The sequence below is a fragment of the Hermetia illucens genome, chromosome 6, assembly GCF_905115235.1.
Source record: "Hermetia illucens chromosome 6, iHerIll2.2.curated.20191125, whole genome shotgun sequence".
Classification (NCBI taxonomy): domain Eukaryota; kingdom Metazoa; phylum Arthropoda; class Insecta; order Diptera; family Stratiomyidae; genus Hermetia; species Hermetia illucens.
Window position 1 is genome coordinate 2,050,114 of NC_051854.1, and position 19,172 is coordinate 2,069,285.

A 19,172-nucleotide genomic window follows, 5' to 3' on the forward strand; every position below is an offset into this window, starting at 1 on the left:
AACCAATGAACTGATGGTCTGATGTTCAAGGTCTTTATTATTCTTTAGGGTAAAGGAACAAGACCAAATATACCAGCGTCTTGCGGACGTGTCACTTATAGACCATAGCTGCTAGTGCCGCGATTTTGAATGCAATCTCTGCTAATTTTCGGAATAAAGTAGTAGTTTTGAACCTACTACAAGTATACCGCACAATCCCGGCATTCGGCATCATCCTCGATTGTCGACGGTTGCACCGTGACTTTTTGAAGGTGAAGGGATAGTGTGTCCAGGAAAATATTCCCGCTAAGACATATTGTCTCAGCCTGAGGTTCTAATTTTTAAAAGGTTTAGGTCCTAGGGGTAGTCCGTATACGAGGTGTTGTACACGTTTCAGTAGCAACAAAATTTCAAAATTTGCAGTTTACAAATTTCTATCGCTTTTAGCCACCTCTAACAAGTAGGGAAGACTTTGAGTATATTGTTAAGCCTCAATTCAGAAAGAATAAGACCATTCTAGATGAGAGCAATTGTAGTGTTTTGAAGTAGTTGGTTACTTGAAAGGATCAGTCTCGTAAAGCAATATCAAACCGAGAATCCCTTGAGGGGAGTATGGAGCATTTTTGGTCAGAATCAGAAATTCGGCTGATTAATTACAGATGTGTATCTATAATGGATTTCTCTGGCAATAAGATCAGTAATCATAAAACCTATCACATGGCTTATCGGTAAACATATATTATTATATTAGTGGAAATAGTGGTGAAAGACACATAAAAACAACAAAACTCCAGTGAAAAGCTCAAACTACAACCACTCTCGGTTTCGTCTTGTTATTTCAAATCAACTGAGAGATAATTAACGAGTAATAAACATTTACTTCAATACTAAATATTATTCATATATGTCTAACTGGTTATTTGCAAACATCTCATTATCAAGACTTCCATATTTATCTATATTCGACCAGATAAGATATTACGTTCATTTCTACTTCAACCGGTTTTTGCACTTCCAAATCTCATTATTATCATCTCAGTAAGATTACTTTCTCGCATTACATCGCCTCATCATCTCGCAGCCATTGTCAGGTGGGTCATGGTCAATGCCAACTTACGTTGGTCTTTCTTAACAACCTCCATCCACTTATTACCGTGCAAGTGCTTGTGCCAGTGGCCAAAGATTGTTGCATTTCCTTTTGTGTTCATCGTACTTGTCGGCAAAATAATGCGATAACTTTCTCATAACATGCCCAACCACTCCGCGTTTCTTTTCGCGAAGAAATAAATTAGTTCTGCCAGAGTATCTTGGATATACTATAATTAGTCGTATCTTATTTGCTGGTAATGTGCAATGCAAGATTCTCAATTGACCAAAGCAAATTTCATATTAATCTAGAAAATTCAAAGTGTAACCTTGCATATTGAGCTCGTGCAGAAAGATGGATGGAAAGATACTTTTGGAATCGAAAAGTTACTTCAGTTCTTTGAACAATTGTTGATTGCACTATGCGAATATGATTAATGGTAAAATGAGGAATTAATATGCAGTCAGTGAACTTGGTGGTAAAGCTAGAGACAAAAAAGCTAAATTGCAATTTAGAAACATTTAGATCGTGAGTTAGTTTCATTGGATTTTAATAAGTAGATGCATTGAGGATGGTAGTCAATTTCGCGGTTATTGTTCTTCTTTTCTTGGCTTTGCCAAATTAGCAATTGCAAGAATACAATGCAGGAAAGTAGATTCGTGGAATTTGGGTCAGCTTGTGTAAAACTTTGAAGAGAAAAAGGTCAATAATCCTATTTTCAACAATAAATGTCGAGTGTGGGCTTGTAATTACAATGCTTGGAATTTTTCAACAAGTAATTTATCATTTTTCAAACTAATATCGTGGTGTGGTTTCTGGCAATTATATCAAAGGTTACTACACTGTAGTATGGGGGAATTCCTATCATTTAATATTCGCCAGACAGAGGGATTTAGAATTATCTAAGAAATTCATTATAATTGAATTAGTTTTCAAGCTGGAAACATGAATTTTTTGTAGAAAAATAATTTAATTAAATTTATAGAAAAAAAATCTGCACACATATGTATATAAGATATAATGAAATTTGAGCGAATAGAACTAAGGTCAAAAAAATAAACTTGCGTTTGTGCAGAAAACTTAATTTAAGTATGGGTCATTGGTCATTTTGCCAACTTGCCTGACTTATCCTGGCCACACGAAAAGATTACCCAAGATGTAACCACATAATTGGAAAAAGAAATTTACCTGAAACAGAAAAAAATATATATTAATATCTTCAGATAATTTACTTTATCTTATATAACGATTTCATCAATTAATCTTTCATAACAAGGAATAAAAATCAATTCTTACATCGTCAGATTTAAAGGGTCAATATTGCATGTAACACTGAAGCGCAAATTCGAATTTCAACAATTTTTGCAATAAAACAATCTTCAGTTGCTCACATTTGTCATATATTTATGATGTAAGTGATGTAAGATGCTGTAAGATTTTCGGTTCCGTAATTTGACCAAACAGAAAGGTGTATTCATTAAATTGCATATCCACAATTCAGTTGAAATGATGTACTTTTCGTATCTAAATTTATGGCATGGTGCATTTAACACAAATTTATTGCTGCAACTATTCAGGTGTACCAGACAATTTTTTCTACCTTTTCATGATCATTACTTATGGAGAAAAGGTCGCGAAAGTGCTGTCGGCAATTTGAGACAGATGCATAATGATTTTGTAAGTGCAGTTTTTTGGCAAATAATCGCTTCATTTGAAAGTGAAATGGGGACAGTTTTGCAAATGAAGTTAAAGAGATTTTTAAGATAGAGCTAACGTTTGCAAAGTCGTTTTCATTTGCCGAAGATCCCAAATTTTTCGTAAGAGATATACGTACTTATTGCACTTCAATACTTTTTGAAAATTATACGCTTAGGGTTAAATCGTTGCTTGAAATGCCTAAGTACTTAAAAGAAACCGGAAGTATTCAAATGGTTTCGTATAATTCAGGCATATATATGTTTTGCAAATCAAATTCAGACTTTTTCATCTCCAATTCAAAATTTTTCCATTATTCTACCATAATGACAAAAGTTTTGCTATTGGATAAGGATTGAGCTGGGATTGTTTAAAAAGGATCTGCGCTGTCCATCAATTTTCTAAATATTTCGTCAACGGCATCTATGCGGAATAGTACCCATCAGCTTCCTTCAGGCCCTACCCAGGAGCTCGGTTCGCTACTCTGTACCATTTTGCTCTATCAGTGGGGTTATTGCAAATCTCACTTTAGGGATTGGAGAAGGAAATATAGAAGAAGATGTCATTAGTACTTATTTTCATCATGTTTCAATATATTGGAGTGAATGCGGGAGGAGTTGGAGTAGGTGAAATTTTGTTAAGTTACCATTTCGGCTTCATTATTGCGATGCTTACACTAAACTGACAATAATGAGCAAGAAAATTTGGAAATGATTAAAAGACCAGTTCGAGTTGACCCCTGATTTGCGAAAACTGACAACTTTTGACGGTTCAGACCCGGCCGGATCCAAAAGTAGCTCCAAGCAAGTAGAGGCTGTAGTTATTAAGATGAAGCATTGAAGCAATATAACAATAAAAAGATTACCAAGGAGGCAAAGAAAACCACTTCAAACAACAGTTTGATGATGCCGATATAAACTCTTGAGTTGGGCTTACAGGGTAGAGGTAAAAATGCTACAACGACAAAGATCACAGTACGCACAATGTTGTTGCCTGACATATCCACTTACTAAGGAGAAACTAATGGAAATGCAGGGAAGAATTGGTTACACTAAAGCGTCAGATTTGATTGGCATTCCCTAAAAAACTTTAAAGTTATCAATGAAATCTAGGCTCTATTTAATAGTCAACACACTCAAGGCATGCCTAAAGAATGAAATATTCCCAAACGCAATAACTCACCTGCAGACCCAGCATTATATCGCTCGAACTGCTTATTCGGTGCAATATGGAGATTATGGGGAGAGGCATCTACAACGGACTGCTATTTAGCGAAAATTAATAGGTAACAGTGTGTCGAAAGAGCGCCTTTGGCACGTTCCCTCTCCCAATGTATATACAATAAGTGTGGTTGTTAACTTGATAAGCCCACTAAATTAAAGACGCGTTATCAAAACTACGTATTCATAGTTATTTGACGTATTTGAATGAGAATTCTCTCTGAGAGAAAACGCCCTGATATGGAACCGAATGAGGTTCCCAGAAAGTGTAGATTGCCATAACGGAGATACTACGGGTGTTTTGTTGCCCAATGTAACGTATATACGATTTACTTTCTCCTCTGTCTTGTTTCAAACTGACACAAAACAGCAACACCGACCGAGTGCTAGCTTATTTCAAGCTCACTTAGCTATACGAATTTGACGTCATCGGCAATCCTTCCTTCTGGCCTGAAGGTGTGTTCATCAAGCCATGCAAGCCAATTCGCGAGTAAATTTCAGGATAACCCGCCTGCCTTGCAGACAATGTAACTGGATCCGTATTTACTGCCCGTCTGTTCTATCAAAATGTTAGGGGTTTAAGAACCAAGCTGGGGGCCTTCAAATTATTCGCGCTGGTTCAGCAACACCATGCCATCTGTATTTCCGAAAGCTGGCTGGACGATGCCATATTAAACTCCGAGCTCCCCGAAGTGGCGGTAGGGTCTTAATTGCAATAAAAGATGTACTCCGCGCCGAACTCGTCTTCTCCTTTTCTGGCTTTTCTTATGACTGTGTTGCTCTTCGTATCTCCCCGCCCAACTCCCTCCTGTTCATTTTATTTTGTATATACGACCCTTGTGCTTGCCCTTCTCACCTGTACGAAAAAATGTTTGAGACCTTGTCTGAACTCCATACAGTTTTATTCCCTTCCCTCCCTTTTTTCCTTTGTGGAAATTTTAACCTCCCTATACCCCACTGGCCTAATCATCCTAGCCTTCTAATTCCTTCCAACAACCTCTCCCATATTTCCCCTCTTTTTTTATAAACATTTGTTCTCCCCTTGTCGCTCACCACCCCCACTTGAATTTGAAATGGAGCTCCCCGTTAAAAACTACGCGCAAATTACGGTCCCGACTCAGCTTTAGCATTTATCGACTGGGACCACATATTATGCAACTCAACGTGTGATCAAGCTCTTAGCACCTTTTACAATATCCTGTCCGAACTCCTCTCCTGTTATGTCCCTTCTTCTCCTGTTTGCCTGCGGTCGTTCCCAATTCCACAAGGGAGCTTATTAATAGCATTCGCTGCGGAAGAATTTTCAGGCTTCTAAGAATAACGACGACCTTGCTCACTTTAAAGCTATGCTCCACTGTAAAGGCCATGATTAAAGAAGCGCATAAAGGAATTTGTTGAGCGTCAAAGTCACCTTTGTCCGTGGTAACTTGAAACAGGCTTGGTTCCACACTCACTATGGTGCTCTGAATTGGGTCGGCTTGTAATTAGTGATACATGTACAATTCAGGAATCAACTATTAGACTTGTATTGGGGACCCAACCCAACAATGGGTTCATAACCATTAGACACATTTGGGGAATATTGAAACTCTTAGAATGCGTGTGAGTTGATGGAGACGTTGTGAAGAGATTTACTGCCTGGTACTTATGGGTCATTCTTTACCTTGGGGAGGAGACCGTATACCAGTTCAAAGATTGATTCTGGGGATCTGGACGTTATTAGAATTCTGAGAATCCGAGGCTAAAAGTTGTCGTAATTAGAGGTACTGTAATCATAGTCAACGAGGCCATTTACCTATAAACCCCTTAACCCCGCATTTTTTTCTGTTTTCTGAAAAGTAAAGAATGTGGTCGAGGCAATGTGATGGCATGTCAGTGCTAAGGCAAATACCTCCTTTTTCCATTCCACTATTGATTTTAATTCATGTTTTCTTGATCTATCATTTCCCTCTTTTCTATTCGACTCGGCACTATTTACAACATGACTCAAAGAGAGTAAAAATTAGGCTTTCTTCCTTTTTTCTCATGTCACATGTGTACTCGTTCCTCAAAGTATCTCTAAGCAAGCAAGACAATTTCACGTCAATTTTTTTTATCTATAAAGTTACATCAACTACGATTTGTCATTAAATTTCACTGTCTAAGAGGACTACAAATCAATCACACCTAAAGTGCCTCCATTCCAGCCTCCCACTAGCTTCGGGTTTTTCTCTATTTTTTATTTTAACATAAAATAGATAGGCTTACTTCCGTTTGACTTAAATTATAAAAATTAAGTGTGATGGGCTTTATGACGCTCAACTTTGATCATCCAGAAAAAAAATTGATAGCATTCCAGCTAATATGTGAATAATCAGCAGGAGGTCCGCCTTTTTTGGATCAAAAGTAAAATAAATGCATTTTGTGTTATAAAACTTGCAACCGGACCTTTCATACATAATACGCGCGTGCGGTGCGTATGTGTCTCGAAAAAAAAAACAATCTTCTCATCAATTAATCAGACACATTTATCTTTTCTCTGATTTACTACTCTGAATGTAAAATATGTACCGCAATCTACATATTCCTAATTTTTTTGTGCTATCCTAATAAATATACTCCTCACATGACCATCACATTGACGACATTCTGTGATGTAACTGCTTTCTCTAGAGGAACAAGTTTTTTTTGTTAATATTTTTTTAAGTGATAAAATGAATCTCGAATTATTTCAAATTATCGAAACAGATGCAGGTAGGTTACTCGCTTAAATCTTTTGTTTCTGTTGGCTGGTTTGGTTTGGCAATTTTATCGTGTATAATAAAATATGTAAGGCGTCGGTTATTTTCAAAGGTCCTAACTTTCTACAGCGAATATGTGTATGTGTCTCAATCATATTGGCCAGTTGTTCAAAAACGGTTGCATTTTATTAGTAGGAAAAAATGCAGATCAAAAATCACGAAATGGACTTGATCGCGCCTCTCATGTTACACATTTCTGCGACCTTGACGGAATTTTGGCAAGCTAATCCGCGTGTGCTGTTTGAGATATGACTTTCAATATTAAGATCCATACATGTGCCATGAAGAGTGAAAGTATTTTTTTTTTCTTGAGATATGATTATTGTAGATTGGTAAAGTTACAAAAGCAGATCACTTTTTTCCTTTGAGCTGCGCCTACGAAAACAGGGGCATAATTTGCAAAAAAAAAGCAAAATGTTCATAAAAAGATACAAAAATTATAAAAATATTAACATTTCTTGAATTGTGGAAATAAAAAAATAAAAATAAAAAGATTTTACGGTGGTTGATATAAATGATTACTGACATATTTTTGAACGGAACTATCTCCATTTAGGTTGTATTATGCAAGAAAGCTATTTTCTTTTTGGGTTTTTATAAAAATTAGCTTGGAATGCACGTGAATTGATACATATATTTGATTAGATAAATCTGTTATTCCAGGTATTTAAATTCATTTCTTTACATGTATCTGAATAGCATAGAGCCAAGGGCAATAGATACATCGACTGAGTCATGGGAAATATAAGTTTTTTAGAAGTGACTAAAGGTTTTTTAAAATTTCAGGGGATTATCCGAATTTTTATCAACTAGCATTACTAGGTGATATTTGTATTGACTTATAAAATGATAGATTAATATATAGCCAAACAGACAGGTTAATGCTTGCTCCGAATTCAAATCAACAACTTTCGCTATTAATACGAGAATCATTGTCTGCATCTATCGCAGGAACTAAGTCTCAAGTTATATAATTTTCAGGTTTTGGAGAAGTTTATACATAAATATCAGGTGACATTATAAAAATGCTCTCCCTTTGAGTCATAATCATAAGCTTTAACAGAGCAATAACAATTAGGGCCCACTACTTGCAACAACTTTTTTTTCGGAACCTTAGCGCACTTTGAAAATACCAGCATTTAATTAGGTATAATCACATAGTTCCTTTACTTGTTTCTAATTTATTGGCCTCATTATTTGTTATGATTCGAACTATGAAAAAGTGTTGAGGAAATGGTTGCATGGCAGGTAGTCACGACTCATGAACGGAGTAGGTAGGTGTAATACCGATGTTTGTTTTTTATGTTTGTTTTACCTAGTGTACTACACAAAGGAAGTATCTAATTCAAATCGGCATTGTCTATTTGGGAATCGATTCGCGGAAGCTAATAAATCTTGGTCATTCCATCAGTTTATGCGGCATATGTAGTTTGTATTTTAAAAGACGTAACTAATAGACCACGTTTTAGTGAACGGGTATGTTTTTAAGGTTTTGTGTAAAATGAAAACTTATGAAAATCGGTTTACTACCTGTCTGTCTCACGGCCGGATTGCCTGCCGCACAATATTTTCTCGGCAACGGCTACTGACATTGTGATAAAATTTGGCAAACATATGCGGACTGCGAAAGGCCGCGCATACAATGAATGAATCTGTGTGGATTTGAAAAGGTGGGATCTCCATGCTAACAGAGAAAGGGTGTAAAAATGTTTTCCTCCGAATATAGTCAAATTTGAAGGGGTAAAAGATTCATTCTCAAAAATTACGCAATCGAAAAATCTGGAAAAAATGCGTTTTATACCGATTAATGTTAAAAGTTCACTTGAAATTCATCCCAGACTACAAAAAAATGTAAAGCAAAATATAGGGTGTAATACTAGAAAGTTTGAATAGAATTGTACTATTATTAGTGAAGTTACAATAGGTTAAAGTTGCCTACTTCATGTGAATTTATTGGATCTATAAAAGTAGGGAACGCGAGTGTTAGCACACGAATGCTTTTGTCGTACAGCTTCCCAATGAAATACGCAAAACCCATCATTCCTTCTGATTTTCGATTAGGATTTACTTAAACGCGGAATTCGACGACGACAGGACCGTCGAGGCTAAATTGAAAGCAATAAAACCTTTCTGAAAGAAAACGCTGGACTTACTGACCCCGTTTGTTCAAATATGGGTTGAACCGAAAGACATGGGAATGATTCACTTGAGGGACTTACAGGAAACATTTGCTTTTTTTTGGTTGGGTAGATATCTTGCTTCTTACAAATTCCCGAGGGTGCGTGCGATGCCGGATGTGACCATAGTGAATTATGCTTCTAATCCAGAGTAAAATGTTTGTCCCCATAACCGCAAGGCGACATTCGGTGACGCCCCATCACTGTAAGTGTTCTTGTCATTCAATTCTGGTTGGTTGTCCTTTATTTCGAGAAGCGAATCCTGGCATTCTTGTAAATATACGTACTCTCTTAATAAAACCTATTGAAGCTAGACCTCCATACCCTCCAAATGGAGCCATGGATATTGTAAAAGAATAATAATATTACTGAGGTTCAGGTGAAAGGGTCCCCTAACCATGAAAGTTGTTTAGTCTCAAAGTTAAAAGTATTTCCACATGGTGGAGTAAGTACACAGTGCCAACTCGAGAATTAGAAAAGAAAAGTGTCGGCCAATTCTAATTTCTTATAATTTCTAATTTCCAAGTGTTTTTAATAAAAAGACAAAACAAGTCGGGAAAGCGTTTTCTCGAGGTCCGGAAGGTACATTTCAATGAGTGAGGTATAATAGGTTGCCCGATTAATTTTCACCAGCGGTCTATATAATTTTCATTCACTTACAGTTGCGGGAGTTTAATCACTCGGTGTGTAGATATAATACATTCAAGTACCCTAGCCAAAGAGAAAAAACGGAAATATGGCTACATATGGGAAAAATGGGAAATAAAACTCAAGGAATAATAAATCGTACTTTGACAAGCGCAGCGAGAGTATCCAGAACATGAACGAAAAGCTGGATTGTCCGCACAATGAATATTTGGTTGTCACTTACCCCTTGGTGGGATATCGTAGGCAAATTGAGGGCTTAAGAATACACTCAAAGTTATCCCTGCTTGTCATAAGAGGCGACTAAAAGCTATAGAAGTTTGTAGGCTAGAAACCTGCAAATTTTGAAACTTTACTGCTATCGAAAAGTGAATAACGCTTTGGGTGGGGGCTGACCTCAGGCTATAACCCAAAAGAAGGCTAAATTGAAATTTGAAATTTATTGAGTTTCTTAGCTTTCGCGACTTCAGGTTAGAAGAGGTAAACCAAGATTAAACAGGAAGATCCCGGAAAATTTCTTCAAAGAAACACTCCTTACTCGAGGAAGCCCGTGCTTGTAGCCCTCATTCCAATATTTGTAAACTTAAACTTTGATAATACCGCTGAGGCTAAGTTTCCTGGCTTGGCTTTTCGTGCGTATTTATATCTGCCAGATGTGTTTGCTTATGTAGCCCGTTGTTACTGCATGTGGAACTACACAGGATATAGCTGTTATCTATTTCCACCCCCTCCATCGTATTATGGATTATACTGGCCAGTTAGTATTCAAACCCAGGTGGTTTTAGGATATTACTTAGATAACTACCTTCATCAGGCTTCCCTTTTGTTATATTGACATGGCCTGATGAATGGCAACTAGTTCCTTGAAAGAACATAAATGCTTTTGATTTTTTTCTTTGATGTCGGAAACTATTTCATAGCCAGTAATACCGTTGGAGACCGCCACATCTGTGATACAAATCGAGAAGCTCCCTTTCTTCAGATGACAGCCAGAAACTCCATTGAGCAGGTTGTATTCACCTTTGATTATGAACCTCTGCTGCCATATGAAGTGACAATTCTGTGATTTTAAGAGATTTATGGCCGTCCATCAGCGTTCGAATGGTCGAATAGGATATCGAATTTCTTATAGATTAGGGAGACGCTATTTTGGGTAAAAGCGTTATCTTCTTTTCAGTTGAAAATGAGAGGTGGATGGATGATTGAGCTCTTTGACTGCGCGCAAAGTTTTCCTAAATAGTGGAAGAAGTTCGTTTGCGAGTTAAAAGATGGCCTGCAACAGCGTCAAATTTTTCCGGTCTAAACATGTACTGAGTGGAACGGTGGTACAATGAAATGATTTCCCTAGAGAGGTAATCCCTACCATACCCTTGTGTAATGACTAATTGATAATTGCCATGGTCAAAAGACTTTCCTGAGTGGCGGATCGATCCTTAGAAACAAACGGCCAAACTGGGCTGTTTTAGTACTCTCACTCTCAAACAGACTCCTAGATTCAATCCCATAAATGAACTTTTGCAAACCCCAATTCTGACGTCTTACTCAGGATCTGTAGAAAGACGCCTACAATAGCCTGTCTGTGATTATATCCCCATATGGAAATATACCCTAATTAATAGGCTAACCGCAACTTTTGTGTTAAGCCGCACTTCACCAAAATAATCCTTAACTTTTTTTGTAGTTCAGTAAGAGCTATCCGTACAGAAACCCAGCTGAGGTACTATAAAGCTCCATTTAATCCACAATTTTTTTCTCTTACCTTCAAATGTTACTGCTTTTACAAACCTATTATCCATCCGTCCATCTATCAAAGGTCAAGACTTTCCCCTATAAACAGTTAAGCAGACACGTGAACTTTTGTGAAATGGCATGAGAGGGATCGAACTGTTCGAAGGATCACCAAAGGGACTTTTTTGTCCATGAGCACCTTCTCTAAAAAAACCCACGTCCGCTTTTTATGAACATTTTTCATGTCAAAGTAAGCCAAGTCATAATAAGTTTTTTATGATTTGATTTTTTTACGGAAATATGAAGCAGTATTCAATTTAGGTAAGCAGTGGTGAATCTGTGCTTCCTATAGGTATGGAAATGATCAGCGGGACAATGAAAATGTTCCAGGAAATCGTTTGATTTGGCTCCTTACCAAGTTTAGAATTTTGGCAAACAGTTTGAGCTCGGCCGAAATTTCGGTACCACTTGAATTTCAGGCCATCCTCTAACGTGCTTATGATCCAATCAGGGTTGAGCAACTGAATATAACTAAATGCGATGTTGTCGGTGGTGGATTCCAATCATAAGCTATCTTTTCGAAGAATTCGAATAAGATTCAAAAAAGTTGAATGAAGTTTTCGTCCAGGATAGAGACAACTTATCAGGCGCTGCCTCATCTCTGCGCTGGGAGCAGCGCGACCGACAGTGGCGGCAGGTGTAAATCGCTCCATCTAAGTCTATACAAACGTAAACACGACATCAGTGCAAATTATATTTAAGTGAAATCCGACGTAGGTTCAGACCTAAATAAGCCAAAATATTTTTTTTTGTTAAGGATGAAGGGAGTCCGCACCCACTTGATGACAGACCGGGCCACATGGAAAGCTTCGTACTTCCTCTTTTGTGGTCCATAGACTCCTTTTTTGGGTTAAACAAAGTTTTTCAAAAAAGTTGGCTGACGATTTTGTCCAGGTTGGTACCACAAAAAATGAAGTAAGTTGCTTCCTATGTCGTCCAAGTTGACTTTATTCAAGAAAAATAGGGAATTTACGATGATCGTGATCTATGCCATACTTCCGCAAAAGGGAGACTTTAAGGTTTCAGATACAAATGAGAGCACGATGGCTTCTAGATATAACATCAGCCAGCGTCTCCCAGTTCCGCATGAGTTAATAGCTGTTTGCCAGATGATGCATGGGCTTGATTTTGCATTGTTCAGAAATCTGAAATTCAAATTGCAGTCAACAACCTCAACGACCATTGTAGGAGTTTATGGTATCGTTAGTCTTTGACATTGAAACTATCAATTATCACAAGATCAGGTTCCGTAATAAAGTAGTCAGAGGATCTATTTGGACAGCGTTCTGATGGCGGATAGGAAGCAAATATCTTGCGATTGCCACATCACCAAAGCCAAGCATTTTGTGATGACTCTGGCAAGCCAAATGTCTCGGAGCTGTGGGCTGAAAGCCAGGGGAAGATTAGAGATTAGGCGATTCAACTAGTTCTAATTCACCCAATCATAATGTCTTCATCTGGCTCGTTGGTTATGCGACTTGAGTATCCTCTTGATAAGTATGATGAGATTCACCAAGCTTATATGGTTTTAACGTAATGGCGAAAAATATGAAACACCAAGTTTCCTTTATCTACAATCATTTAAATGTGTAGGACAGGAAGTCCTAAGTAACCACTTTTGACTTGTTGATTGAATTCAACATTAACTGATATACGAGGTTACCAGGGAATCCTGTGCGTGTGTCAAATGTAATTTGGTTCACCAAGTGCAGTTGGCATGAAAATCCTACAGTAAGGTCAACCGCAAAAAATTGCGCCGAAAGAAGACTTTAGAAAAAGTTTACTTCCTGAGGACTGCCTTTATCCAAATCTATAGTCGGATAATAATTGAATCCGTTGCAATTAGACATTGGTGACGATCCAACAAATACGTGATGCACGTAGTCCGCAAAGTTGTTATAAGTTCGTCATGGACATCGAACCGAGCTAATTATCAATGTTTCCCATAAATATACAACCAAAAAAGTCAGCCTTTAGGGGTGCTGTTAAATAAGGACATCCATAAAAAACGGACGAGGAACAAAACACTCAATTGCTGGTTGGTCTCATTTCAACTTTGACTCATTACGGCAAGGCTCAGAGGTATTGAAATTTAATTAACACCCTTTTAAAATTTAAACAGGACAATGAAAGGAGGTCATTAAATGTAAGAACTTCTACCATTTTAAATACGTTGCGACTGTGGAATACATGCACAGAACTTGCCAAACTTGTCTAAATGCAGCGTATCCGAACTTGACTAACAAATGAGGTCCTTTATTTCATTCAAATTTTTCTCTTGGGAGCAGCGCATGCAAGCCATTGATGAAGTTAAAAAGAATAGTAATTCCTTTCGGTTGAGTTCGTCCAGTAAATTTTAAAATTATTGCATTGGGAACTGAAAAGCCAAATCAATGCAGACCACCCCCAAAACTACTTCTTTGACACTGATGCATAAAGCTTCATTTTAGATGCAAGTATTCTCAACTCCTTTCATCAATATCGATTTCAGATAATCATTTAAATATAATATGCACAGTCAGCCACGAAGGATCTATCTAGTCACTAGGAATCACTATCACGAAATTAGACAAATCTAACAAAGGATACTTCGAAAATTTTAATGGAATAATTTGTAGTGAATAGTATGAAGCAGCCTTGGTTCAGTTGGGGTTGATTCGTTGGTTTATTTTCATTATCCTTTTTCCAGAAATCTGATCTTAACATTAACAAATATCAGCACTCAATCTTATTCATTCAAAAACGACATGCAGATATCCTTTTCGCACAAAATCACTACACAATCATCAATGATAAAATCCTTTTCTAACCTTGGCTATTCCTGTCCGCCGTTCAGGTTCAAATAATCCATAAACTTCTACACGGAGTCCACTGCGATCGTCCTTTTCGTTACAATCACTACACAATTAAAACACAATCAATAGAAACTCTTAACGAAGGTGGACAATTAAGAAAGTAACGATTCCGTGCCAACCACTCTATATTCGATCAATTTTCCCAATTAGCGAAAAAATGCGATAAACTATAAGCGGCGGCGACCAACTAATTTTCTCAAGACAGTTCCACAGGCATTTATAGAAAAACAAAAGTTAGTGGAGTCGCGTATCGTATCTATCTCTCCCCATTTTTTAAGCAATTTTCAATTTCATTCGGATGGCTGCATATTGTCTGGCTCAAGTCGGGTCATTTGGCTGGTTGGGTTGTTGTTGTTGGTGGTGCTGGTTCGGTGATACCCCAACACCCCACTGGGGGCCAACTGGAGCTTACCAGTGCAGTGGCTGCTAGTTCACAGAACGACACTAGCATTGTTAGCAGTCAACTAGCAGTTATGCATGTGATTTGTGATGCGATCTCGATCTGTTGCATCAATTTAAATTCGCCGCAATTGCTGAAACGACATGGCGCTGACATGAATGGGAAAACCAAGTTAATTTTAAGACAGCAGCATTGTATCGAGCGGCATGCAATAATGTAACATCACAATTTCATTAAGAATGTTATCTGAACTATGAGATCAATGGACGAGCAATTATGTATGTAGCATTGCAACCAGGTTAAACTCTCGCTTTTATTGATGCTTATAAAATGTCTGGCCATAAACAAATTTTTAATGGGAGGTAATATGAACAAGTTGTCTTGTAGTTTAGAAGACATAATTTTTTCAACGAAATTATGCTAGTTTGAATCATATGAGTATCTCATTTTTATAGACTGAGTTGTACCTGCTGACCAGCTTTAATAGGACATTTTTTTTAATTACGACAGCAAATTATTTAATGGGACTATTATTTGTGGTTTCAAGTAGCAAGGAAATGAAAATTAATACGCATGTATCGCTTTAACTAATGAATCCGTTAATATGTGTTATAATTTTATGATTATGTTACGGATTTACGCGCTTTCAAAGTCGCTACCCAAAAATAACGCACGATGACCTAATATGCCTCCAGGCTATAGGGAATGGTGTACCAACGTAAAAAGAACTGCATATTTCTGGTGGTAAAAAATTTTAGGTCCTAAAGTTAATTGTGTATTACTTTTTTTTACTTTTACGGAAACTATGAATTTAGTGGAAAAATAATTGAGAACAACCTTGGAAAAATGAACCTCTGATATGCTAGCCAGAATTATCGTATTCACCATAGCACTGCAGAAAAAAAGTGGCTCGATGGCATACACATGGCCTATTCACTCTATATGAACCCGGGACTATTGAAGATCGACAAAAACGAACTTACAAAATTCAGCCTTCCAATCAGGTGAGATTTGGTCTTGGATTTCTCATAATTCTCGACTTCAGTATGACTTAATATCAGGATTGTCCTCTTGGCCGTTAGCCTATTAAAAAAAATCAAAGGTGCTTCTACAGCTCTTTAAAGTCTAACACATAACGTGGGGATGTACTCGTATCGCCGAGGGCAATATATTGGTGAAATAAGATCGTTCCGGTAATCTCATTATTATTGAGAAAAAAATCTTATTTGGACCTTGGTGTTACTATAGAAAGAAAATTTAAACATGTGCTTATTCAAGAGTCCTGTAGTCCTTATAGTACTCCTGCCTTAGTATTATTTCCAAGAGTAAGTTTTTGGTCAATCTTCGAACTTTTTAGCTTTTGCTTGTTTTTGCCTATTTTTTGTCTATTAAATGCCGTGCTTCAGAAAATGTTTGAAGATCCTATATCGAGCCTATTTTACCATCAATACCTTTATATAACTCTTAGTGGTTCTATAGTTCTTGAATTCAATTGAAGGACCTGGAGCATGACTCCTGTTTTGATCATACACTGAAATGATCTTCGTAAATTTATTGTTTTTGGGTTTATTGGCTCAGTGTTTAGAGCGCTAGGCAATCATACCAAAAACTCATGGTTCAAATGTCACTGGTCGCAGAGGGATTTATATCGTAATTGGGTGTCGGATATCAGTCGACTAATTTGAGACAGGGTGTGACACGTCTTTTATTTCTATCATAGATATTGCCCTTATAGACTTTCCGGGCTGGATAATCCTCACCCATTAGATGACCTGCCCACCGCAACCTGTTGAGCCGGATTTTATAAGCAAGCAGACTGTAGTGATACCACATAAATTTCGTCGTTATATAGAAAACCGTCCGTGTCCGTGTCCGGGTAGCTGAGTGGTTAGAGCACTAGGCTACCGTACGGAAGGTCACGGTTCAAATCCCACTGGTGACAGTGGAATTTGAATCGTGATTTGACGTCGGATGCCAGTCGACTCAGCTGTGAATGAGTACCTGAGTCAAATCAGGGTAATAATCTCGGGCGAGCGCAATGCTGACCACATTGCCTCCTACAGTCTACTGTAGTGTACCGTTACGGTCTTGAATGAAGTGCTCTAACACACTTCAAGGCCTAGATCCAATATGGATTGCTGCGCCAACGATTATTATTATTATTATAAAAAACCGGAATCGTCCATCCTCATATAGAGGACCAAAAATTCTTCGGTGGACTTGATGAGCTTGCAATTTTTCTTCCCAGGTCTCCGAGGAATACATAAGGTTTGGCAAGATCATTCTCTTGTACAGTAAAAGCCTTGACCCTATGGTGAGACGCTTCGAGTGAAGCAATTTTTATAAGCTGAAACCAACATCCGTACGCGGTTGTGATTTTTGACTCTAGGTAGAAGAAATCATCATCCAGCTCAAAATTTTAGTATCCTCTCTTTTTTGTTCTCGTTTGACCAATGCGATTCGATGTTGTTGTTGGTTTTTTGGGTTTTGGCGCTGATGTCCCCACCATGCATTTCGTGTTGCCTTCATTAATGGACAGCCCAAGATCTCGCGCCGCCTGCTTGATCTGGATGAAGGTAGACTGGACATCTTGGGTTGTTCTTCCTATAATGTCAATATCCTCAGCATAGGCCAGTAGTTGGGTGCAATTGAAGAGGATGGTGGCTCTTGCATTGATATCTGCATTGCGAATCACTTTTTACAGGGCCAGGTTGAAGAGGACGCATGATAGGGCATCCCTTTTTCTTAGATTGTTGTTGATGTTGAATAGTCTCAAGAGTGATCCTGCAGCTTTTATCTGGCCTCGTACATTCAGTCAGGGTCAGCCTAGTCAGTCTTATCAATTTAGTTGGGATATTGGATTCTCTCATAAACGTGTACAGTTTTATCCTAGCTATATTATCATAGGCGGTCTTAAAGTCGATGAAAAGATGGTGCAATTGATGGTCAGAAAGAAATTCTGACCTGTTGCTGCTTTGCCTGGAATGAAGCACCTTTGATATGGGCCAATGATATTCTCGGCGTATAGAGCTATCTGACCGAGCAAGATAACGGAGAATACCTTATAGATACGTGGTACCACTATAATTGCAGCACTGCGCTTGTCCACCCCACGGAGTTCGTGATGGTCTCTGCCCGCGTTTTTTGAGAGTGCATCATTGCTCGGTACGCAGCATTGAGTTTAGTTAGATAAGCATGTAAAGTTTAAGATCACCAATATGCCTGCCAACAGGATTAAAGTCCGGTTTATCTTTCCTGTTATGTACAAGAGACTTTTACTTTATTAAGACTTCCAAATTGGAGGGCGAAGGAAGTCAATCCTCATACTTAAAGGAATTTCCACTTATGCCTTTGGCGCTGACGACGTGACAACGGAAATCAAGGGTTTAGTCGAAGAAACGCCTATTCGTGTCTCCAGGTGTTCATTCTGTGATCAGCGGTCAACTATACCAACCTAACCCTCTTTCGTGTAATTCTCAATTCCGAAGCAGATGCCACCAAAGTCTCCAAACTAAAAACCCTTCTACTTCAGCGGATCAACTAAGAGAAACTCAGGAAAGGGAACATCAATCAGTGCTTAGATTATTCAAGACCGGGTCGATAGAAAGTCTACTACTAGTCCACTAGGTCACCCCATCAATTTCTCTAAATGTCTCCGTAGAATGGAATCAATGCAACGTAGAAAAAGCGCTGAAGACAACCCTCTTTTCTACTCTTCTTGGTTCTTTCCCACCCTAGGTAGACATTAGTCAGCTCGTTGCGCCTTGCTGGGCTTTCTGCCTCACTCCAGTCAGATTACCCCTTCCTCACCCCCTTCCTACACTGGAGTTGAGACCCAAAATCCACAGCTCACCTTCTCTCCTACACTCTTCCATTCCCAAGGGTTTTTCATGGAAGCTAGGTCCCTTTTCGGCATGTCATTCTGCTCCCCTTGCACCACCATCTCTGACTTCTACCAAAATTACCTTTATACTGCATCGATATTTCGAAATTCAGATTCTCTCTTCTTTACCTGTATTTTACATTTGAAACATATATAAATACCAATATATAGATATCAGAGATATCAGAAATAAAAGTAATTGAAGTTGATAGTTCAAATTATTCGAAACGGCAGGATTGTCGGGTAATCATGCCTGCATCGCAGCAGGACATTGAATTGATAATGATAACGCCTATGGATTTAATCGGGTTTTATTTTCAATAAAATCCGCTATTCATCAAAATTTTCAAGAAAAAAAAATACCATCCATTAACCGTCAACGATGAATTAAAATACATCTAAGTTGATATGCCTCCAACTTAAAATTCATTCAAGTTTACACTTCGTTATCGCACGTTTGATATATCCATATTAAATGAATTTTCTCTAACTATGAAAATATCTTATTATGCCGCATGATAAAACGTAAAAATTTCCATATTATTCAATATCAATAAAAACCAATCAGACATGCTTATCATAGTACATCCAAATATAATTCCTGCGTGACATGTAAATAATAAACTCATCTGTAACGATCAAGCATTTTTAGCCCAAAATTTT

At 37.9% G+C, this 19,172-nt stretch overlaps 1 protein-coding gene across 1 annotated transcript in view; it reads right to left on the bottom strand.

Annotated features, from left to right (window-relative positions):
- LOC119658661 (peroxidase) overlaps positions 1–14,429 on the bottom strand; it is a 45,374-nt gene extending 30,945 nt beyond the window's left edge. The window contains exon 1 of the mRNA XM_038066214.1: positions 14,182–14,429. The gene's annotated coding sequence lies outside the window, so the exon portion shown is untranslated. The remainder of the gene's footprint in view (positions 1–14,181) is intronic.
- Positions 14,430–19,172: the final 4,743 nt, after the last annotated feature.